This window comes from Manis javanica, chromosome 2 (genome assembly GCF_040802235.1).
Source record: "Manis javanica isolate MJ-LG chromosome 2, MJ_LKY, whole genome shotgun sequence".
NCBI classification, from domain to species: domain Eukaryota; kingdom Metazoa; phylum Chordata; class Mammalia; order Pholidota; family Manidae; genus Manis; species Manis javanica.
In genome coordinates this window covers 43,008,225-43,034,753 of record NC_133157.1, presented here as the reverse complement: position 1 = coordinate 43,034,753, position 26,529 = coordinate 43,008,225, and positions in this window count along the sequence as shown.

Below are 26,529 nucleotides of genomic sequence, written 5' to 3'. Positions count from 1 at the left end.
TAAGTCAAGACACCAAGACACACCAAACTTGGTTCTGATTCTCTCTGGCAGGATTGCAGAGGGAAAGAAAGGTTCAAATTATTATCATAGGCATATTAAACACTTTTGGAATGTGACTGTCCTGTAATATTCAGTTTAAGTACCCACTGTCCCTGGGTGGCACATGAGCCTTAACTGATTAAGTGAGTAAGTGTTCTGGAGAATAAATTTCCCATATCGGACTCAGCTTGCCTCAAATCATCAATCCAAATACACCAATGAGAAAAACAAGTGCATTTAAAACAGATTGACTTGACCCAGGTTTGAGACATTCATTTTACAGATGGAAAAATTACAGATGTGAGGGATCTGGCCAATAGATCTTGACGCCAATTAATAGCAGAATTGTGAGAACACAGCCCTGTAAACTCCTTTTACACTCCAGTATTTCTCAGTGATACTCTTCAAGTGTGCAGGTTTTCCATTATAAGAATTTCTGTCTTGAGAAACTGAAGCTTTATTAACTATCATAAATTGTAAATTTTCACTACAAAATAAAAATGTGTCTCTATAACCCACAGAATAATTCAACATCAGAGCAATTGTCAGATGTAAAGCAATCGAAGAGCACTTCTCAGGATCCATGAAATTTCAAGTTTGGGCAACATTGTGGCACATCACTCTGTCTTTTCACTCACAAGTTGACCCCTATGTGTCTTTAATCATTCCATGCCATGAATCCTGTCTCACTGACCCCAGGTTACATTGTCCATACACATAGATTTTCTTACTGACTCTCTTTTTCTTTAACAGTTACAATGGGCAGGGGCTTGGCACACAGGCTCAAAAAATGACATCTTGAAGGGAACTTAAGCCCAGTGGCAGATCTGTAAAATCTTTTCCACTCCGTTCAATAAGCATTATATTCTTCCTATACTGTGTGCAAAGTACTTCCTTAGGCACTGCAAAGCTTATGATGATAACAATTAACAAGGTCACTGGCATGAACGAAGACACTCACAAACTACAAGGGCAAATAGAGAGAAAGTGCTCTAATGTGACACCAGCTGCAATGTGTGCTATAACTAGAGCTGCAGCTCAGATGTTAGAAAATGATTATCCAGTTGAGGGAGGGCAGGGACATGGGACAAGCACCATGATTAACTTTTCCTGCCTATGATGAAAAATGCTGAGATATAAACAGTATAGTAAGAACAGGAGGGACCCCATCTTAAGGATAAGATGCCATTTTTAAAAGTAGAGAATTAAGAAGTAAAATTTCTAACATATTCTCCGGTAATCAGACAATAATCCAACAGCCTACCTTAAGGCAGGGCAAGCAGTCTTAACTGATATGTCCCCACTGCTTGAGGGTAACCATTACCTTGGAAAAGAACAGGATAAATAAATCCCTTGTGTTGGGTTTATTTAGCAGCATCAATTGGAGGACTGATAATAAAGGAAAGGAGACATGGTGTCTCTCACCAGAGTAAGCACCTTGAGACCACAATTCAAGCCTATATTCAACAACCCCCTCTCTGCCCTTTGCCCCATTCTTGAAAGCCTTAAAAGACAGAATCCCCAAACTTCCAGCATGCCTCCTCTCTGAGGATGCCTGCACTTTCCTCTAAGTGTGTACTTTCGAATAAAGCTTTCTCACTGCTCAGACTATTGCAGTTTGTCTCTGCTATTTCATTTTATTTCCAAGTCTTCACTGTCTCCACTTTACTCCTAATAAGTAGGAAGGCGCCGCTAAGAGCTCAGATTTGGGCCTGCATGTTTCTGCCGCCTGGGTGACCCGAACAAATCTCCAGCTGTGCGATCTACTCTTCACAGCCTGCCTGAAAATCTCCTTTCTTTGGGAAGTTCTCAGAACATATCTCACTCCATCCTGTGCTCCACGGCTATGCCAAATCCTGAGGTGGGAGGGGCTAGTCCCCATGTCATGCAGATTCAAGCAGACACAGGATGTCACATGACCCTGGCTTCAGGAGTTTGCCCTAGGCCCAGAAGTTTCCTTCCTTCCCTTTGCACTTTCCTGTTCTCTGCTGCCTGCAAGGCAGCTGCCATTCCCTGCTGCTCTTGCTTTAATGAATTCCTTCCTTCCCAAACTGGTCTGACCTGTTCAAGAATTCTTTCTCACCCAGAGTCAAGAACCTTCTCCCGTCCAGGTTTAGGTTTCTCCTAGTGCTGTACCTAGTGAGCAGGGAGAGACTTCCCCAGACGCAGCTGCCCAGCAACACTAGGGATGGTACACAAGTGGATTACATTTCAGAGGAAAATGCGCTTGACTGTCAGCCAGACCATCGAGAGTCTATGCAGCACTGGAGATAACTCTTGGTACACTTCCTGATTTCCTGGAAACATCTGTTATTCAGGAGCCCAGCAAGGGCTGTCTTCACACTGAAGTGTTGCAGGACAAAGCCCTTGCTGAGCCTGCTGGTCTGCTGACAAGACCTTGGCTGCCTCAGTAACAAACGGTGTCCTACACAGGAAAGGGAAGGGAGTGTCAGGGCAAGGCTGCAGAGGTCAGGTGAGGAGGACAGAATGAGTCCTCAGCTGAAGCTTGCTTCTGGTTGTTCTTACTAAAGACTCGCTGAGACTGAAACACAGTTTGATTCAAGACAAACTGAGAATCATTTTTTTACTGTGAATGGATGTTAAGAAAATATAAATTCAAACTTGATAATCATTCATTTTAGGCAACTGATCAGAAGTGTGTTAACGAGTGAGGTTAGTAATTGGAAAAAAAAAGTAGAATCAGTTGAAGGTTCAACCCTTTGTTTTCATACTGTGGCTTTCCATCAGCATAAGACATTTATCACTAAACCTTTACATTTAATGAATATGATTATATAAATAAAATTAATTTCATACATCAAGGATGCAATAATGAGCTGTATTTCAACACTGACTTTGAATTTACCTAAGGTAAATCCATTATTTTATCCTGCTAGTACTACATAATTGACTTTTTAGCCATGGCATAATTGATATTCACATAAAATACTTCCCATTAACCAATTTTGGGAATAAAGTTACAGTAATACTTCTATACAAGATTTGATTTTCTTACTTGAAGGCCTTTTCAGCTGCAAAAATGTCTTTGCTTTCAAAGCACCTCTGTTTCATGAATTGTGACAAAGTGAAAGGTTTTTATGTGAATATTCTCTTAACTTTTGACTGATACAGGCTTCAGTGATTATCCCACTGAAAAATTGTATCAAATGTTTGCATTTGAGAAGTCACTTTTTCCCCAGAGGTTCCAGGGAAGAGTGGGAGGAATTTATAGCTAGGAATTGAAGGGTAGAGTAGGATTTGATGAGAATACTCAGGATATTATCAGTAGAAATAGGAAATTGCTTTTCACCATTATTACAGAGACATCCTACAGAGTCCTGAATCATCAGAAACAAACTAAGGAGGGGCAATTATGATTATGCTTCTGATTATCACTGCTGGTTAGAAGTAGTACTTTCACACTTTTTTATAGAATTGAGAATTGAGTTTATTTTTAAATGTTGGAAAAGGTGGCTTCCTATCAACCCACACAGTCTAGTCTCTATGAAACTTAACCAAGTTCTTCTTTCAAGACAGCGTGAGCTTTTCAAGTCTTTTGGTGACTTCAAGAAATCACTGTACTAAAGAAACAGAGGAACCGGGGGTGGGGTGAGTAGTGGATCTGAATGGTGCAAAGGTGGCAGTTGATTTTAAAATGAGGGCATTTTCTTGAGAGTCACTAGAGCAGAGAGTGAAGGCTGGTGCATTACAATGCAAGGGGAGGTATCTTTCTGCCCTGGTGTGGCTTGGGTGTCAACAGGAGAAATATGCAAGGCTGTTTTCTAAGTTCCCACTGAAAAGATAGATACCTGGCCCTCCTGCTCTGAGCAAGAGCTCAAAATGGAAAGGAAAACAACTTCAGCTCTCGTATTAAATTTGAGTTATGGTGCTATAGAGAAGCTGATATTTCTAGGAAGAGTTATAACAGTAGCAAAAAGGGCCATTTGCTTTCAACTTTGAAAGAGTGACAGCCCACCAGGGTCTCAGTATTGCCCACCTACCTGCAGTTCTCAGCTTTTTGCACAAAATAGCAGCTTCTTGCCATTCTGTCACTTAACAAAAAAAAGTGCAGTCTAGAAGAGGTTTCTTGGTTCAACATTAGCAGTTAATCAGATAATTGCTGAATCTCTTGCCAATAGCCTGCAGCCATCTACTGTTCTGAATAATAAGTGGATTATTAATTTCTTCATCCTGGCCCAGAGCCCCTGCTCCTGCTCCCTTTGCTGATTCTTGCATCCCCGCTGTGTCAGCAACCCCACTCAGATAGATGCCTGGGCTTTCTATCTTTCACATAAACCAAGATGCAAATTATTGCTTATAGACCCCATGAGTAAATCCCTTCTAGCATTTAGAATGCAGAGATTGTGGGCTCTCTCTCTTTTCTTTAGAAAGTCTGTTTTCAATTGTTCCCACGTTGTCAGAATGAGAGCACAGTGGAAGAGGGCAGCTGATGTTGCTCATGCCTACAAAGATCATGCTTGTCTGGCATAAAACAGGAAGCCCGAAGCTTCTGGTGTCTTTGTAGCAGGAAGTTTGATTCCTTATGCTACCCATGGACACCCTGACTGAATAGTCATTAATTATAAACATTGCCATATGTTTCAGAAGAAGTAAGATATGGGTCCTGTGTATCACAGATAACCCGGTTTTACAGAAGGAAGACATCCCTATACAATGACTAACATATAAGCAAGAATGGGATAAACACAAAAGAGAATAAAAAGCTGCACAGCCAGAAACTTTAAGTAGGAAGAATTGACACCCTGTTGAGATACTCAGCAAAAGCATCATGCAGAGGGTTGTCTTTACAGCCAGCAAAATAGCTTGGGCATGGGCTGGGAAGGGTCAATGAGAAAGATACTCTAGGAGGGGAGAACTAGCATAAACGGAAACCTTGCGAAGGCTCACATATTGATTGGGTTCATTTTATGTACCAGGCACTGAGCTGGTCTCTGGAGATACAAGGGTAAATAAGCCGCAGTCACAGCCTCATGGAGGAGTCAGAGAAGTAAACTAATTACTAAAAGATTGTGTGACATATGCCAAAAGAAGTAAGTTCAAGGCAGGGAGCATTTTTGAGTAGAGCATGGGGAAAAAGAAAATAAACATGCAAAGATAGGTTAGTGCCAGGGTAAAAGGCCACAAAAGCTAAGGTAATAAACTAATGATTCAGGAGCAGGATATGGAATTGGCGGGGGGCAGAGGTGGCAGGTAGTGTAGATTCAGGAAGTATTTCACAGGGAAAATCAGTGGGAGGTAAAGGTAGAGGAAAAGAAACCAAAAATATTCTAAGGTATCTTCAAAGTTCTTCAACATAATCTTCATAAATGAAGCCCTAAAAATATTATGATTAGACTAAGGTTGCCCAAATTTAATAAAAAGGGGGCAAACAGATAGAGACTAATTCTCATATGAAAAATGATAACCAAGGATCAAGCAATTAATTTTCAGGTATACAGAGCTAGAAAATTGCCTAGAAATCAATTAAACTATCTTCCTTGTGCAGCAACTGAGGACATAAACTCAAGAAAGGGTAAATGGCTTTTCCAGATGGTACATTTAAGAATGTTGACCCTAGTCTAGAAGGACTTTTTCTGATTTGTAACTCAGGGCCCTCTGAAGCCATGACTATTATGCAATTTAAGCTTACATAATGGTGGCCCCCAAGACTTGTGCACCAAAAGCACTGCTCTGGCTTCCTTGACCATCATCCAAAAAAGCTGGTTTCCTTGCCAGCCTTACCCCATTTCATAAGGCTGCTGGAATCATCTTTTTGAACATTAATCTGATCACGCACTCCCTTTGGAAAGTCCTTATTCTACACTGAAATCAAGTACAAATGGCCTGGCCAACTCGTAGCCTTTGTGATCACATCCCTTCTTAGCACCTTTCTTTACAGCACTAGCACCTCCTGCCTTCCCTTCATTCCTTACAGCTTCTCATCCAGCCTGAGATTTTAGTAAACATTTCAAGAAAGTCCCTGCCTTTATGCCTTTACTGACACTGTTCCCTCTACCTGGACTCCTTTTCACAAATAGGAAACAAATCAGTGCAGTCAAGTGGTGCCCTAAGAAATAGCTATACAGAATATGGCAGGACACAAAAAAAAGGAGTAATTTTTTTCCATTTGTCATGGTCAGGAAAGGTGTCACATCAAGTGCTTCCTTTGAACAGATTCTTAATAATGAGTTGTTGCATGACAGATAAAATTGGATTTAGGGTTTATAACTGCTTTTGCAGTACAGTGGCAGACTAGCTGCGGCAGAGACTCACTCTGTACCCTGCAAAACCAAGAATATTTACTACCTGCCCCTTTACAGAAAATATTTACCAATTTCTTTCTAGACTATAAGCCCTCTGAGGTCAGAGACCATTTATTTTCTTTACTTTTGTTCTTAGTACATTTAACAGATACACAGTAAATGGTGAGTGAATGAATGGAAAAAATTGGAAATATGTTGCATATTTTCTAGGTAAAAAGGCAAGGAGGAAAATGAAGCAGTTTAGAAAATGTCTCTTCAAAAATGTTTAAGTAAAAAATTTTATATTAGCCTGGTCAACTCTCTATTGAAAGCTCAATTACCTGAAGTTAGTTCCTTCTCTCCTTGGCAAAAAAAATAACTCAAGTTTTTGCTTTAGAATTAACATTGTATTTTCATGGAAGGACTCAAACGCAATGGTTCGATGAAGGTGAAAAACAAAGTCATCAAAGATGGCAAATATTCTGGATCTATTTTGATAGCCAGCGGAGAGTAAGTATCAAAATCTCTGCAGGATCAAGGACCTCAGGAAAAGCCACCCACATCCCGGGTGACATACTCTGCCTCCATGCTTACCTGTTCATTTGTCAGAATGTCCCTAATGCAGTGGTCAGTGTTGCATAGCCTGGAGCATGAATTTATCAAAGAAAATTGGTTCTATATGTAAAATTCAATACATCAAATTCCACCAGCCAGACCAAAGAAAGACAGAAAGTAGATTTAATATTGCATTTGGCCATCATAGCTCCAATCTATCCACCATCACTTACCCAAAGTCCTGCAGGGCAGCAGAAGTGACAAGCAAAACTATTCTGATGAATTTTTCAGGGCCACTCTTAATATTGGAGCTTTCAAGATGAGAAATGATTATATTTGACTGGTCCTCAAAGAATCTCATCACTAAACAGGCTGCATCTAAGGCCAAGACAGGGTTGGAAGAGACTTGCAACCAGGACTCAAGCCAGTCACCAAAATTGTACTGGAGCAGAGGTTTGAGGTGGGCATTCCTGGATATATAAAAAAAATATGGGGCATAGTCCTTGCTCTTGGGTTACCAATATGGGAAATGGAGTAAATGGAAGAAGAGGATGAGTACAAATGAAACAGGTGGAAGGACCCTAGTCATCAGATCTCAGGAAGAGGACCAGGGGAATTCAGAAAACTCCGTGAAGGAGGCAGAATTTAAGAGGTCCTTGGAAAATGGTTTAGGTTGGCAGAGAAGACTGCGAGAAGAGAACCACAAATTGATGAGCCTCAACTGAAATCCATGGTAGGGAGTAATGAGAGATGAAAGTGGTGAGGTGCAGGCCAAGGAATTAATTCCAGCAGTACTTGAAGCATATGCTAAGAAGCATGGGCTTCATAATAAGAACATCTTATGTTTAGAGCAAAACTACTTTGACAAATCATGCTCACACCCATTATTTCCTCACAGTAACCTTGTTTGTCTAGAGTGAAATCCTCCAGTACATCTTCATCCCCTCTGCCCACCTCATCCCCTGTATATCACCCATCTACGCTTCAGACCCTGAAATGTTAATTCTTCTGGAGAAGCCTTTCTTGACTCCCAGGCTAGATCTGATCTCCATTTCCTCATAATTTATTCTCAGAATACCCAGTAAAACTCCTAAGGAGGGCAATCCACAAATGATATGGTACCTGTGTTCCCCAAACTTGTTAGGGACTCAGGCCCCTCCCAGTCTTTCACGTCTCTGTCCCAAGGAAGTTTCCCTCATTCTCATGATCCAAGACACAGCTCTGACCATCACCCATGTTCCAATCAGCAGGACAGAGGAAGGGGACAAAGACAGGGGACAAAGGACCCCCATCAGGTATTCCTAGGGAAGGCTGTTGGAAACGAGCACATGACATTTTCATATCAATCATGCTAATCAGAACTTAGTGCCATGGCCACCTTCACTGAAACAAAAAGCTTGGTAAATATTTGTTTCATTAAGAGTAATATTTGGACAGCTACAAGTTCTATCACTGTAGAAGATAAGAAAAACAAATACTAAGGGACAACTAGCAATCTCTTACACAAGCCCAATACTTGATAGTGAAATTCACTGTTGATAAATCTATATCCCAGGAATATCTGATTGGTCTGCTTGTTTTACTGGATTACACGTGCTGTCAGAGCAAAGCTGAATCTCACAGAAGTATCCTCAGCATCTAGCCAGGGTCTGGTCTATACATGATAGCTGCCAAAAAACAAAAAACAAAAAAAAATGTTTGTTGAATGATGGTTGATGACAGGAGGATTTAATACACCAATTTCACCAAAAAAACAATATTGTAAACCTTCTTCAGCCTGTATCAGAAGTACTGGATATAAAAGGATGAATAAAATAAGGTCACTTCATGGTGGTGAAAAAAGGACTTTTAACTTTGTGTTACCTTCCAGACACCACACTATGTCTCCAAATTATACATTATTGATCAGGCTCAAAGCATGACTTTCCCAACAATTTCTGTATCTAAATAAAAGAAAGAGCAATATAACAAAGGAATGCTTTCCTGAGGTTGGTTCCAGATTACGAAGGTGAGACCCAACTACTAGAATCCTTCAAGTGACACTAGTAACAAGTTTAAATGGTCCCATAGGAAACATCAAACTCAGTGTCTCTCAATTTGAGTGAGCGTGAAACTCACCTGGGAAAAAGTTAAACTGCTCCTCACTCTCTGGGCCTTAAGGCCTAGTGAATCATCATTTTCAAACAGGATGCTGAGTAAGATATTTCTAAAGATGCCCAAGCTCTTACTCCAATGCTATGCTTAAACTCACTAATAAACCAGCTCTAACATCTCATGGCTTCCTTTCAAGCATCTCAAGGGGACAGAGAACTTATCATTTCTTCCTTCTGCAGGATCCTAAGGGAAGGTCAGTATCCCAAAAACTTGTGACTAGAATGGATATAGGCCTTGGTGCTACAAACCTGAATACAGCCTGGTTTTTCAGTAAGTGGGCATGAATCCTTGGGAAAGTTTTATAAATTTTCCAAGCTTCAGTGTTCTTATTTTCTCATCTGTAAAATGAGAATCATCAAAATATAAACTCAAAAGGCTGGTTTTTCTTTTCCTTTTTGGTAATAAAATGAAGTATGTAAGTACTTAGAACAAATTGTAGATATTACTTCCTTCAGCCTTTTTAAGGCAAATATGCCCAATATTAATTATATTTTAATAGGTGTTAACTGAGAAATATTCTAAAAGAGCTGCAAAAATCTCATAATTCATAAGGAAAAGGAACAAGTTTTGAAAAATACAAGGAATGTCTATTATCATGCAAATGAGGAAACAACCCACTTGACTTCTTTGGAACCATTTGTTTTTGGACTTTATGCTAATGACATCTAAGTTTTTTAATCTAACATTTAAGTGTATTTGTGAACTTTCACCAAATCATAATAAACTTTTTTCCTCACTAATTTGCCTGTGGAAAAGTAGTGACATTTTAAAGTTAAACAATGTAATTGTTTCCTGTCAAGATGTTATAAGATCACATTGACAAACTCTTTAAATTAGGAGTCCATCTATATTTATAATGAATTTAGACTTTCAATATCCAGGACCAATTATTCCTTTTTAATTTTCTGTTTCCTACTGTCAGCGTGAGATGGGCTAGTATTAGTGACCACTCATTTGAAAAAAAATCCTCAAATATAAACAGAAAGATTAATGTTGACTCAGAACATGAATGCAAAAGGACAAATTATATCCTGCAAGCTGAATGAGTATCTGTTATTCTTAATGAATTCAGCCAAAGAAAAATTTGAGACGTTATTGGGCACCAAATGAAATAAAGGAATGGCACCTCAAGATAATACCTGTCAGAAGGGAAGAAATGGCAGAGGGTATCTCTCACAACTGCTATGGCAGTGTACTCAAACAGAAAAGTACTGAGGGAAGATGGCATAGGAAGATTAAATATGATCTTGAACAGTGATATCCCCAGAGATCTTAGGCTTTTTATTCTTCCAGATCTAAAAATTGTCAGGATTTTGAGTAAATCACAAAAGCAATTGTCATCAAGAACATCCACAGCTGCTCTAACAACTATGTTAAGGTGAGGTAAGCTGGCAGGCAGAGTAAGTACTGCAGTAGAGAGTCAGTGAGATGAATAAATTGGAGAATATAAAGCACTGATAAAGAGTAAGAGCTGCGACTTTGGAGGCAATTCAGCCTCTCTGTTTACATTTATACAGAAGGCTGTGTATGGATTGTCATAATGTGTGCTTTAACCATTTTAATCCATGACAGTGCTGCCATTGAGAGGACTGGAAAGAAAATGACAGACCAGTTTCCAAGACAGACTACAGGTTTAACTCCCTCATAATTTTTCAAATGGCTATGAGTTGAAATATTTGTAGAGGGGTCTTCTGAATGACTAATACTTCTAAACCTTAAAAAACATCAGAATTTTAAAATGATGACACCGGAAGAAATTGAAAGGGATGGACAGAGACTCTATACTGAGTTTTGCTTAACATCACTATTCAGAGACTAAAATCATAGACTAAGGACAGTTAAATACATCTCCCCACTGTTGTGATGGACATCATGTGTAGTCATAAACATTTGGCAGAGCAGAAGTTAGTCATTTCTTTATGACACTAATTTACCTATCCAGATGGGATACACACTGTGGGATTCCTTTAGAAGATAACTTATCTCTAAGTATTATAAGCAAGATGTTTAGTTGTCTTTTGATGTTTACTAACCTTTCATGGCTTTCATTTCTAACATAAATTGCTATTAAAACTGGTAGTTGGATTTGGGCTTATTTGAGGTTGGGAATGGAGTTGCCTATAAAAATAAAAACATACTTCAAGGACATTTATACTGCAGTTGGCTTTACAACCAGAGGAATAATATGGTTAATGACTAACACTATGACTTGGCCAACTATTTCCAAAGCAAGGCCAGAATATTACATAGTGCAATGGCAGTATATCTTTATCACTTCTTCATTCATTTAACATGTATTCACTGAAAGTTCACCTTGGACCCGTCACTGAAATATCATTGAATGAAAAAGGCCTGCTAACTCCCATAGTGTCAATTAGTCTTGTAGGAGAATCAGAGATTAATCAAACAATTACAAATAGGAGCCTGTGTTAACACAGTAGTGGCTTTAGTGAGGCACAACAGATGTTAAATAAACTGCACATATTTATACAATTTGTTAAGTTTTGACACATGTATATACTAATGAAAACATCACCACACTTAAGATAATGAACACATCTATCACCCCCAAAAGTTTTCTCATACCCCTTGGAATCCTTCTTTCCTCACCCTTTCCATAGCCTCCTGCCCTGACAACCACTGATCTGCTTTTTGTCACATAGGTAAGTTTGCATTTTCTGAAGTTTCATGTAAATGAAATTATACAGTATATATTCTTATTTATATGGCTTCTTTCACTGAACTTAATTATATAAGGTTAACCCACACTGTTATGTGTACACACCGTTTGTTCTTCTCATTAGCAAGTAGCACACCATTACATAACTGCACTACAATTCAGCTTCCTATTTACCTGTGATGGACATTTTTGGCTTGTTTCCAGTTTTGGCTTTATGAATAAAGCTTCAGTGAAGAAACCTGGGTTTTAAGTGGACAAGAGAAGAAATAGAGTTCAGAGTAAAGGAAATAATCAGGTGGCAGCACTTTGGAATAAGCCTTATATTCCAAAGAAGACTTTTGAGGATTTTGCTTGTAAATATTTTCCTTATTGTTGGCAGTACTAGGGATAGGCTAATCTAAAGGCAGAAGGAGTGTTTAATAGATATTTGGGAAGCCACCCAGAAGATCCACATTCAGAGAAACTATGTACATGCTACGTGGGCCCTGAAATCAAACTTCAGTTACTTGAGGAGAATGAATACTTTGATCCATATATGTATGCTGCTCTCTTGTGCACAAGGCTTCCATAAGCTTTATCTAGGCTGATGTCACCAGAAACCAGAGACTGTGCCTCCTACATGACTGAATACTCAGCTACTATTGCAGTATATGGCACATAAGTTCCCTCAGTAAGTATTAGTGAAAGGAAAGAAGGGGGGTTGAGGGAGGGAGTAAGGGAGACAAAGCAATAAAAGTCGAGATACACTAAATAAATATCTTCATTTAAATTATTAATTTTGGCTGGGAGCATTGATAAAGCCAAACAGATGCTATAAATACTTGCATAACACTGAAAAGACAGAACTGAATTTTCTGTTACAGGTGATGTTGAGAAGACATCCCAGGTCTTTAATTAACAGATATGGCCCTAGAATTGGGATATAACCAGAAGTAGACTGAGTCTTACCAAACTGCCACTCAGTTTCAATGTTACTCAGTACCTGACTGGATTAAGGTGATGACTGTCTCCCTCCTGCTGCCTAGCAAAAGAAAAAACAAATCATTTCTAGATGGTATTTCTGGTATCATGTGGAGCATCTGAATATTTCACAGTGTCCAATATGTGATCAAAAATTACTAGGCATATGAAGAGACAAAATCACATGAGCAGTAGCAAAGAAGAAATAAAAACAAACAGCAACCCATACAATCCAGATAGAGCAGTTAACAGGAAAGGACTTTAAAATTGTCATGATTGATTTGTTCAAGAAATAGTTGAAAATGTAAGTGGAATAAATGAAGGGATAAAGAATTTCAAAAAAGAAATAAAATTTTTAAATACTCATTGAAATTCTAGAATTGAAAAATACAATACCTGAAATTAAGAATTCAAGGGATGCATTTAATAGCATATTGAAAGAAACAAAGGATAAGAAGTGTGAATGGAAAGGTTAATAGAAAATGTGTAACTGAAACTTGGAAAAGATTGAAAAAAAATCAAAGTGTAAATGATATTACTGGAATCCCAGAGAGATGGGACACAGAAATGAAGAATGTGATATGTGGATAAACAATGGCCCAGAATTTTCTAAAACTGATAAGACCCCAACCCACAGATTTAAAAAAGTAGAACTTAAGCAGAATTTCTTTGTAATGCCTTCTTGCCACATCATAGTCAAACTACTAAAACTCAGAAACAGTCTTTACAACAGCCAGAGGAAAAAAGCTTTGTTACCTTCAAAGGAACAACAATAAATCTGGCAACTAACTTCTCAAGGAAATGGTATAAGCTGAAGAGACAGTAAAATCAACATCTCTACAATGTGGAAAGGTAATTACTACCAACCTGGAATTCTGTGCTTAGCAAAATTATCTTTCAAAATTCATGTTGAAACAATACATATCAAAAATATAAAAATATATCAAAGAAACAAAAGCTGAGAGAATTCATCACTAGTAGACCTGAAATACTAGAAGTACCAAAAGAAGTTTTTCAAGTAAAAGGAAAATAATACCAAATGGAAACATGGAAATGAAAAGGAAGAGAATGGAAAAAAAATACGTATATAAATATAAATTAATATTTAAGACATAAAATAATAGTATCAATGTTTAAATTTAAAAGGTAGGTGGAATACAATGAATTAAAAAGGCAGAAGAGTAAATGGAGTCAGAGGGTGCTAAGGTTCCAGTATTATCAGGGCTTGAAAAAGTAATCACACACATTAGACTGTGACAAATCATGAATTCTTTCAGTAATCTCTAGGGTAACCATTTTAAAACTAACTATATTGGTAATTACATTAAGCAAACTAAAAAAGAAGATTAAATACCCAAATTAAAACTAAGACTGTCATTTTTAGATTTTAAAAATACTCTCCTTAAAACAGACACACCTTAATGTTAGGACACAGAAAGGTTAAAAGTAAAAGCATGGAAAAAAGATATGCCATGCAAATATTAACCAAAATAAAACTAACATAACAACACCAATAACAAAGTATATCTGAGGGCAAGAAACATACTAGAGGTTTTTTTAAGTATTTTTAAAGAGAATAAGTCAATCACAAAAAAAATAGCATAGTCATAAATCCTAGTCCATAGTCCTAAATATGTATGCACCCAATAATAAGTTACATATTAATAAGTTTTATATATATATATATAGAGAGAGAGAGAGAGAGTCAGAGTCTAAAAATAAACAAACAATTCCAAATCACATTACCAGACTTTAAAAGATTTCCATCAATAGAGAAGCAAACAAAAAATGCGTAAGACAGGTGAGCAGAAGAGCTTGGGTACAACCATACCATGGAGCACTACTCAACCATAAAAAGAAATTAACTGTTAATACACACAACTATAGGAATGAATAGCAAAGTTCTTATACTGATTGAAAGAAGGCAGACAAAAATGAGTACATTAAAAAAGCCTTTGAGCCTTTAAAAAAGACTCAACAAAGGAATGAAATTATTCAGAACATATTCTCTGACTACAGTGGAATTATCTGTACTAACAAAAAGATAACTACAAAACTCTAATTCCCCAGAATTGAGCCAATACACCTCTACATAATAGGTCAAAAAATAAGCAATAATGGAACTTTTGAAATAGTTTGAACTGAATAATGAATGCAGAGGGGATATATCAAATATCTGGGGATACAGCTAAAGCAGTGCTCAGAGAGAAATGTTCATCTTTAAATGTGTGTAGTAGAAAAGAGGCTAAAACATAACCTAAGAAAGTATCACACTTAGAGAAAGCACAAGAAAGAAGATGGAGGGCAGAAGCCAATGAATAAGAAATATCAGTACAATAAAGATAATCCACAAAATTAAAATATAATGTTTGAAAGACTTTTAAAAATTGATAAACGCCTAACAAGGTTGATTGAAAACAGAGAGAAAAAAAGAAACTTTTTCCTGACTGCAAATTTAAAATATACAAAAATCACAGAAAATAAAATTCCATGAAATTCACAATGCCAAGCCTCTGTATTACATGAATACATGCTAGTTAGTTTCACATTTTTTACTAAATTTATCTCTAAAACAATTAACTTTACATTTAGAAGATATTTTTTATTAGGTTTGGCAGCAGTTCTCTTTTTAAATGCCTGTCCACGTTTTTTTTCTCAATTGAGATATTTAAAAATATGTATAAATGTCTAAAACTAAAGCTGTTTCTCAATGTAGATATATGATGATGTAATGGGTGGTTAAGAAGTTTCATTATGAAAGTCAATGTTATCTAAATTATGCTAAATTAATATTATCATCCAATGCTTTCTTTAAAAACTTTGATACCATATTAAGCAACAAAACAAAAATAAAAAGACGAGGGCTATGATTAATGTTAATATGGAAGCCTTACTCAAGGTAATAAATATATCACACCAAATTTCTGAATTGTTACTTAACAAAAGTTACTTAAGGATCTCCCGATTTTGATGGTTTTAATTGTCATATTATCACAGATGAGACAGTAGCTTCCTGAGATCATATCTACATGTAGCTCACATCAGAAAATTCTTAAACCTACATTTTCTTTGGACTTGTGCACAGGTAAGATTCTTTTCACTTTAACAGAAATTTCCAGTTAGACATGCAAGCTCTCTAATAGATTATGCTAGCAAAGAACAAAGGCTAGGTAAGCCAGACAAACTCCAGGAAATGACCAAGAAGATTAAAAGCTTTCTGTTGACTCCAACAATTTTACAAAAGTCCTTAATCTTTCAAGTCAGTGAAAGAAAGAATTTGAGTCAAATTTTCACTGAGATAATATTGTATGTACAGGACTTAAATGATATTAAAATGTACCCAGCACAGATGCATGAAGGGAAAGCAATTCCAGAGAAAAACACAGTAGCAACCATAAGCATAACATTAGATTACACTGCTGGTTTATTTGGTGGAAATTCACTGATTTTTTTTTATATTCAGCAACTACTGATGACATTCACATTATGTTTTCATATGTGTATCTTGTGATTTTTATTGTTGAAAATTCACAAGAGTTCCATGAACCTCTAATTACCTCCCTTTTTCTCCCCAAAAGTATACAAATCAGTGTTTACTTTCATCATCAAAATCATTTTAGATGGTGCTTTTATCAAAAATTGTATGACCTGTGGGATGTATGATAGAAAGGTGGGCAGGAAACCTACCTGAAAAACAGCTCCCTAGAATTTTAATTAGTAAAGCATTTCTATTTTTATAATATTATCTTTATATAATGTAGCTAAAACCTATTACTGCTTAAAAATAGCTCATTATTTTTATAGTTTACCATGTTGAAAAGACAGAGACGGTGCTAGTGTTCTGTTTATCTGTCTTTATTTTGAACTCCTTATAAAAATAATACCTTTTGTATTTATAGAATTTTTCGTTTAAGAAATTCAAACTACTTGACAACTAGTACAACAATAGTTCCTTAGTTCTCTAAGATTACAGCAGAGTGATAGAAAATGTGATAATTTAACTTGAAGACTCAGGGAATCACAGCATGATCTTCAACCAGGCAATCTGGCTTTAAAACTTTCTCTAAAATCCTTTTCAATTGCTGAAAAGGTTTTGATAATAGAATCTTAAACAGTGAAATTTGTCACTAGGAGGGTAGCATATCATATTGTACTATTAATACAGTTTCCTTATTATAATCTTTTTTTATGGTTTTCAGATATATGCCTTTCTTATTGGCTATCCTTGGAGAAGTCATATAAAATGAACCTATTCTATCTTCTTTATGAGAGTCTTTATAATATTTAAACATAGTTATCATTGTCCACTGGTTGTCTTTCCCTTCTCAGGTTTTTCCCTTCATTACTCATTCGGAATTTGAGTTTCCTCTCGGTTCTGGCAAACCATCTCCATTGGTCTAGATCACATATGACCCAGTACTCCTAGCTGTTCTCTGACTAGTGCTGAGGTCAGTAGGAATCATGGCCCTTCCTCTGGGCACTAGGGCAGTAGGAGAAAGTCCATGTTCTTGGAGCGTGAGTGACAATGAGTTGGGTTGAGGAAATCCCCTAACATTTTTATTTTGTCTGATGAAGTCATATTTGTAATTATATGATGTTTTTAGACATAAGTACAGGATTCTAGATTTATCCAAATTATTTTTTAATAGGAATATATTCATAGCTGAAGAACACCCAAGTCATGACAGGAAAAATTCGAAATTCTCAAGTTCCTATTCTAATATATATATTGTAGAGTGATCACACTATCTCTTTCTTCACAGACAAAATAAAAAAGGAAAATAGTAGAAATCATCTATTGTAGACAAAGACAATAGAAAGAGAGAATGTATTATTTGTATTCCTTCTCTTTTTGCTTAATTTACCAAACAAATACCAATTCTCTGCTTCATTTTACCTGTACAGACACAGCTTGAACAAGAATTCTAATTTAAGGGAATGAAGTTGTCAATAGAATTGTTTCTAGATCAACCACTACTCATTCAGCTGTTGTAGAGCAATGGACCAGTCACTGTATTACATCTTGCTTTGCTTTGGCTGAGAGCACACAATTCAAGTTTTCCATCATTTATATTGAGTCTAATAATTGCTTTTGTTTTGTATGCTTTTTGTCACATCTCATTTTTCAACTTTACCAATAAAATGTTGAAGAAAACCATAGAATACTACAAATGAAATCTTTTAGTTAGACCATTTTATTAATAGCATTTAACTGGCTGTTAAACTATTAACATATAATAAAAAAGCTGCAATATTGCATTAGCAGGGTAAATGTATTCCAGTGAATAGTAATAAGCCATTCACAATTTACTAGGAGCACAATTCAGCCCAATTATATTGTTAACAATATGCCTGGTTTACTCACATGAAATTCAAACAACCACTCTCAAGAATTAACATAAAATACCTTATGCTGTTTATGAACACTGTAACTCATAGATGGAATGGGCAATAGAAATTGCCAAAATTAACAGTTAAGCCACATCTTCAGAACAGCTACCAATGGAGCCTTATAAAATACACGCCCATCTCTTTTCTTTAATCTGTAAGTCTCCACTGGTATTTGGGTTGTATTTATATTAGCAAAGTGAAACATCCCATATTGAACCTGTTTGAGGATATATGGTATTTTATAGGCTCAATGATCCACCCATAAAATTAACAGAATTTGATTACTGTATAGAACTGTATTCCTTCAAGTAAAGTAATAGTCTCAGAGTAGGAAGGAGCTCTGGCAAATATTTCACTCTACAGCAATCCTAGATAATAATCCTAAGAAATGCTAACATTCTCTCAGTTGTTACTATGCATTACTTTACATCCATGAATATCCACAAGGATTTCTGAGGTAGGTACTGAGACACAGAGTCCTAGAATAACTGCTCTTTGATCTCCCAGCTACTACGTGGCAGACAGAGCCAGAAAGAGCATACGGACTCTCCAGGGGCAGATTTCCAGTGCTCATCCACTGCACTTGACAACCTTTCAGTATCTGTGCTTAGGCAGGCTCTGTGTAAGCAATTCTGAAGAAGGGAAGCTCATTTTCTCTCTAGGCCACCTCTAGTATTTCGGACATCTCCAGTTTAAAAAGTCCTTCCTTATACTGAATCAGTATAATTGATATTTATACCTCTCCATCCTGGCTCAATCCCTTGGAGTAGCACAGAATAAGTCAAATCGTTCTACCATGACACACGTTCATGTATATGAAAAAGTCAATCACATTTCTGCAAACCCCCTTTTTTTAAAAAACTAAATAGTTCTTAGCTCCTACAAATTTTTTTCTTATGACCTAGTCCCTAGCCTTGCCACATTCTGATTGCTCTCCCGTCACTACAATTGTTTGTCAACAAGCACTTTAAGTTGTGGCGTCAAAACCGAAGAACAATAGTTCAGATATGAGCTAACCATCAGAGATTGTCCTCAATAGTAGACCAGAGAACTTTAGCATTTTGAATTGAATACTATTTCTTATGGCTTTTTGACAGCAAACCAACAGGTCATAAAATGAGGATATGGATACATATTTCATTGGCTGCTTTGACTAAATAAGATATTGAAGACAAAATATGTGGCTCAAATTACACCACATGCACTTCAAGACCAGTGTTTAGCAGTAAGCTACTTCCCCAATGAGTGAGCCTAGCTAGCTGCTTAGTTTTCCTATGTCAGTGATTTGTCATTTTAGAACTGGGGACCAAAGAAGTTCAGACCAATTCCTGCATGTATGGCAATAGTCAACTGTAGTATGGAATGTGGCAGGCATCAAGTCAAATTACTATCTCATTCAGCCTTTAAAATAAAGAATATTTTCTAGATCATTGAGTCATTCTTTCCAAGTTCATGGTTGAATAGTTCTTTAAAAAATGTCTCTCATGTAAGAGATGGACTATGTGTTTATCTTTAGCAGATTGTATCTTTTTGTTTGGTTGTGACTTCTGAATCCTTGCTTGACTATCCAGGACATTAGCTCTCCCTCCCAGAGCAGTGCTATCCTCAGATTTCATAAGCATAATTTTCAAGGCTTCATAGAATCAGAACTAATCTCATAGTTCTGTGTATGCCACTAAAACAGCAGCTGAGACCAGAGAAGTCACCTAGGTAAGGGACAGCACAGTAAAAGAAATGAGAAGGAGTGCCAGTACAGGATCTAGATATCAACAAAAGATCCAACACTCTACTAGGCCATTACAGTGTCTATCACCCCAGCCTAAAAATTCTCTGTCTCTGTAAAAAACCAGACATTAAAAATCAGCAACCCAAGAAGAATATACAAGTCTCATCAAGATATCCTTAGTGGGGCATTTATTGTGTTCCTCAGTAATGTTAATATGATAATGACTCTGGTTATTAAATGGTTACTATGGTCCAGGCTCTTCATGTAAGCTACTTCCTTCAACAGTCCTCTGAGACAGATATTATAATATGGCTATTTTACAGAACAGAAAACTAAGCTACTTGCCCAGGATCCCATAGAGTGAAAGAGCAGTCTTAGAATCCATACCCAGCAGTCTGTCTCCAGAGTCTGTGCTCTATGACATTCCAACAGACTGTTATGCCACCTTTTAATACAAGAGACAATTTCTACCCTCCATATTTTTTTCCTAATAAAGACTGCAACTATAGTATTATTCTGACTTATTTTTGCAATTTATTATGTAAATCCAAACTTTAATGTTTCTAGAGTACTTTCTTCAACTCTATGACCTGGTAAGCCCCTGACTATCTTGAATATCTGAATATTTCTTTTTTCTCAAGTTCAATACCTTGCATGTTTCTTTATGAAGCCTAATCTTGTTCATTTGTCAATGTGCTAAGCATGTATCATGTTCTCAGTATTATGCTAAGAGCTTGGGTAGCATTTGTAAATGAGGAAGGTGTTTTGATTTGTTAACAAAGATCTTAATTATACATTCAACAGGAAAGACAACATATCTAAACAAAGTTGCTCTCTGTGAATCATGAAATTATATATCTGGTCTCTACTTAGAAGAGCCTCTCAAACATACACTTATCTGTATGTTAGAAGTCACTCTTTTTGTGCAGATAAATAAAAAGGATAAGGAAACCCTCACATTTCCTGTGAGGAAACTATCCCATAATTGTCTTTGAAACACTCTATTATAATTTAAAGTATATTGCAAAGGTTCTTAAAGGGAGAGAGCAAATCTAATTAAGTGAATTCTGCAATAGGTTTGTAGATGGCAATATAGCTTTATCCCAATCCCCCAACCATCAAACAAATAAACAAACATAAACTTATCTAGGAAACTTTGCCCAGCAAACACTTTCAGAAGGAACTATCTCACCCAGACCACCCACTCCTGTCACTCGTCATGCCTGCTTCCACTATACCTCAGGGATTTTGCTGTACAATCAAATGTTCCCTAATCACCAAAACTTGCATTCTTCAGTCTCAAGCGCATGAGGTTACTGGCAGCCAGAGAATCATTCAGAGCCTCACATGGCTGCCTAATGCTCCCGAGGCTTTTGTGCTGCAGCTGCAAGAGAGGGAGCTATGAGGCAGACCCAGAGTCCAGCACGTCTAGAGCCCAGCAGGCCTTGCCTGTATCCTGGAGCAGCAGAGCAGCCATGGCTCCCCGTGGGTGCTCCTGGAGCAATTCCCCAGGGGAAAAAAAAAAGCTCTCCCTCTCTCTCCATTGTCCTTAGGAATGCATTAATTTCAAGATTTGCAGAAATGTATGCACAGAGGGAGAGGGAAGTCGAAAGGCAATGAAGAGAGCTGGTGTGAGTCAACTTTCCGCTTCTTCCCTTCATGGCAGTAGCAAGTGATGAGCTATCCCTTCCATGACCAACTGTGTAAAACAGTTTGAACTTGCCCTTTCTAGACTGAAGGGGTGGTGCCCCTGCTCAATGCTGAGATGCTTCCTCCAGCGTTTGGGTTTGTTTGATGTCTTCCACTCTTTCCTCCACCCCTGATGTAGTCAGAAGTCCAGCTCAGATTCTGAAGAAATTAAAATGGTCCTTCTTGAAGTATAAGCATAATTCCTTGTCAACCCACCACCAGTTTTCCAATGCACAGGACTGAATTGTGGCTAGTGTCTACACCTGGCTGGAAAAAAAAGGACAGCTGAGCTACTACTATCCCACTTCATCAGTGACTTTTTCATTCATTTTATTTTAGCCAAGATGACTTTTTACACAGAAGAGGAATCAAATAATCACAAATATTTATATGAGTATTTATAAAGTGCCAGACATGTTACTAAATGTTCTCCATTTATTGCTTCAGTCAATCCTCACAACCACCCTATTAGGTAAGTTTTATCATGAGCCTCATGTTTCCGATAAGGACATTGAGATTCAAAGAAAGGGATTTTGTTTAAAATCACACAATTACTAAATAAACAGAACAGAATTTGAACCAGACCTCACTAATAGCAGAGCTATATAACTTGAAGTTAAAATGCCCTCAATTTTCTACTTAATGGGATAAATGCTTACATAATTCAAATATAAATTGACCAGGCTTTCAAATGATAACTTCTAACATATTTTTTGACTTATAAATAGCACAGAAAGAAACTATACAAGATATAAAAAGAATTTCCAGGCCTACATGTTAGGATGTATTTTTCCTTTGGCAATTTCTCAAACACAACTTGCTCTAATGATATATTACACCCTGTTTATCATCTATAAAGAGCACAAACTGTTGGAAAAATGTTTTTGACCCCTACCAAGAGCAAATATGACCTCATTTCCAAACCAGAAACCTTGGTCTGGACTTTGAATACTGATTTGGAAACAAGTTTTTAAAAGAATTAGCTCAAAGTAGCAGGTTTGTACCTCATACAACACAAGATGATCAATGACCACATTAGCTACTAATCTAAGGCATAAAACATGCATGAGGTATTAGCATGAAAATCTAACACATTCCCACCCCAGGTGGCACTGGATTTCTAATCTGTTGTCCCATCTAATAGGAATAAACTTAAATAGCTTATTTAGAGCTTCATTTACAAAGTTAATAATTAGGGTGATTTACTCAAAAGGTAGGGGAGGGTGAAGGAGGATGGGAGACAGCTAGCTGGGTGGGGGTTGCAATGGAAGAAAGAAAATAAGTCATTTTGAAAAATCCAAACTCAATATCTTAGTATAATTTTGCCTTGAAAGACATCCCCCACTCTGATGAAAGAGAAGCAGACTTAGAAAAAAGAATGACCTCAAGAAGCAAAGTCTTGGTTGGTGACCAACAAATCAATCTATTTGTTACAGGGTGTTAGGCAAGTTGTTTAACCTTCCAAACAAATGTTTCTACATCTTTAAAATGGGAATGATAATACCTGCTTTTCAGGGAATATAAAGGTAACAAAGTGAAGTGGCTAATACAGTACCTGACATTTTGAGAGGTACTCAATTTCTACTGATGCCACACTTTAGTGGCTTCACCAGAAGTGCTAGGATACAAACTTAGTGGACAAAGTGGTCCCCTCTTCCTGATTCTGTAATGCCAGGGTCTGTTCTAATTACAAATTTAACACAGTATTTTTTCACCTATATCCAGTGCTGAGAAAATAGTTGGATAAGTTGTCTAATTCGCTGTTACACAGAAAAGCAGGCAAATCAAGTTCAGCTAATTAGAAACAAGCAGGTATGTAGTATGTACTCTGTCACCAACCTTTCAGGTGATATAAGTATCTCTGTGTACCATTTATGTAAACCAACTCCAGGCTTATCTTTAACTTTTCAAGGGCCCCAGGTAATAGTCCAAATGGAAAGCCATATACCTAAATATTTAAAACTTATGAAACAGTTAAAATTTTAATAAAATAGTTTCTATCCCCTTCCCTAGATTAAAGTACATTAATAATGACCTGGATGTTAGATTCCAATTTTTCAATCTCAGACCCCCTGGAGTTCTGTGCCAGGACATGGGAGCATGGGAGGAGCCAGCTCACTCTCCTTCACTTTGCACCCGGCTTTGTGCTGCACTGGGAGGGGACTTGCAACATGCATGCCTGTGGACACTCCAATTCTCACACCCAAGCTCCATTTCCACCATCCTCCCTCACCAACAGCCACCCCAAGACCTCCTATCAAGTCCACTAGTGTTCCCCCAGCATGGCTGGTCCCTCCCAGGAGGAAAACCCTAGGAAAGAGGCCTGTGGGGGCCCTGGAAGCAGACTCAGGACTTCTCAGGCTGAAAATTTCAGAGTACCAAACACCCAAAGAATTGTCAAGAAGTGGGAGAGGCAGGCTGCACGTGGCCATGAAGACTGTAGGTGGCTTAGGACACACTGCACCATGGAGAGAGAGGGGCAGAGCCAGAGAAGAACCGTCTAATGCCCAGAGCCCAGTGCAGGGATCCCTTTTACCCAGCTTAGTAAAACCTACTTGTTCAGTAGAGTTAATCTCTCTCTTCATCATCCCAGTTGTCATCCCGAAGGGCAGATGTTAACATGGTCCCAGCGGGAAAGCTGGATACTATCCATAAAGTGGCTCTAGGACAGGTGATCCTTCTGCAATGCAAAAGGTGGGCATTACTATTAACTCTTCTAATTTCACTTTATGCATGACATCAGTCTTAATAATTAGCAGACTCAACCTTCTAAACAAGTAGCTAGACTGGTAAATAATAAAGAGATAGGAAAAGCTAATTAACATTCGATTTCTTCCACAGAAATCTATAGAGGATTTTTTTTATATATAATGTACTTCATGGATTTCTATATTCACAGCAAGAATTGTTCTAAGGTGTTTTCATACCCATCCTTCTTATACAAAAGCATGATCTGACTCGCATATCCAATAATCCTTGGCAACCTTTGTGCTGCTTAAAGGTTTTCTGGGCCATGGGGAAGATTCTGCAGGCTGTATGAAGGCCATCATGTTCCCTTGCACAGGGTTGTCAATAGAAGGTACAAGCTGCACCCATAGCTTGTTACCGACTCATGCTGCTGCCCTAACAGAAAAGAGCCAGTAGTTCAGGAACCTCCCCACACCTGCCCCAACCAGATGGTGTCTCCACGGAGACTAACATCCAGGGACTCCAGGGACAGGGAGTGGCACCTTCAGTTAGGACCACATCCTTCCAAGAGCTAGTCCTTGCTGAGTTCCCGGTCCCACCCGCCCCTCACCTCTCTCCTACCTCTCAAGGGCTTTCCACCTTCAAGGTTCACAAAGCACAATGTAATCACCTGGAGAGCTTTAAGAATCAGCTCTGGAGATTTCTGGGTTAACTGGCGCATATGGACATGGGGAGTTTTAAGAGCTCCCAGGGTGACTCTAACATGCAGCCAAGTTTGAGAATCACCACACACAGCCTCAGTCCACTCGCTCTTTCCTGACACATCCAGCACTCTCATTCTCCTATGCCCTTTCCTTTTGCTTCCAACGTCCTTCTCCTACCTGGCACTTCCTCTTGTCCTGTAAGACTCAGTCAGATGAAGCCCTGCCCTGTGCAAGTCAGGACTCTCTATTTTGAGATATTGGAATACCTCATGCATTCCCTTTATAAAGCTAACAAAGACCATAGAATTTATCACCCCAACTAACATTTCTGTTGAATATAAAAGAAAACATTATTAATATTATGGTGGGTGACAGGTAGTAACCAGGACTATCCCAGACAAACAGGAACAGCAGATTGCCCTAATTATAGCTGCGATTTTATGAATTAGTAACTGCATACTTGCTTGTCTGACCCCTACCCTCGGGGCCAAAGCCTTTCAAGCAGGGACTGTACTAATACATCTCTGTGACCTCAGCACCCAGCACAGGTTAGATGTAAACAGATGTTTCTGTAAGAGGCTTTCTGTTTTACAATGGTTAAAAAGCACAAGTTCAAGTTCCAGCTCAGCCACTTACTGTGTGATTGGATAATTTCTGGTGTTTCAATGGCAGCCTCTCTGCAGTGGAAATACTAATGGAATGTACTTCATAGGGCTGTTTAAAGGTTTAAATGAATTGATATACACACAAGGCACTTAAAACAATATCTGAACACAGGAAGCACTATTAAGTGTCTCTTAGTATTTGTAAAAAGAATGGATAAACCAACTGAATAAGCTCTAAGCAGTTATTTTCGATGAAATTCCTCCAGATGATCATGCCCATAGTGAGAGTTCATAAGAACAGCTAAACTAACCTTTACTGATGAATCACCACATTCCAGGCACTGTTACTTGCTTTGCATACATTATCTCATTTATCCTTCACCACAACCCTATCAGGAGAATATATTATCTAGTATACCAAGTTTACAAATAAGCATACTGAGGCCCAAAAATGAAGACAATTCTACAGTCATTGTATTTTATCTTTCTAAAAGAAAAAAAAGCAGCTAAATTTCTCTCTCACTGTAAGCTTCCTGTGATTCCTTTGAGGAATAAAAGGGCTTCTCTGAAGTCCCTGTTATTACACAATGGACCCAATGTCTGAGGAAATGGAGAGTGAAAGGCAATGGCAGTGACATCTATGCTTTCAGGGAACTCTTGTTCGTTGCTTTTTGAAGTGCTTTAACAATTCATGAGCCAATATTATCAAGAAGGTAATACACACAAATAAGTATTTGGGGTACTGTCTTGCCATTGGGTTTCAGCCCCAGGCAAGTTTGCTATGGATTCAATGTGACAAAAGAAATTGACAGCAGAATGCTCTTTGTGGTGACAGGGCTATACCCAACTTTACTTCCATGTGGCAGGTCAGTCACTAGAATCCCATTCACTCAGAGCAAGTCCGCATGCAGCAATCCAGTCTCTGCCTCTGGGCCCCTCTGTCTGCACAGCTATCTTCTGGGTTTCTCTGCACATCCATCCTGCACAGTAGTCCTCTGGGCCTCTCTGTCTGCACAGCTGTCCCACACAGCCATCCTCTGGTCCTCTGTCCTCGACGCTGCCACCACTCCAGCCTCTGCTCTGCTGTCCTGCTGCC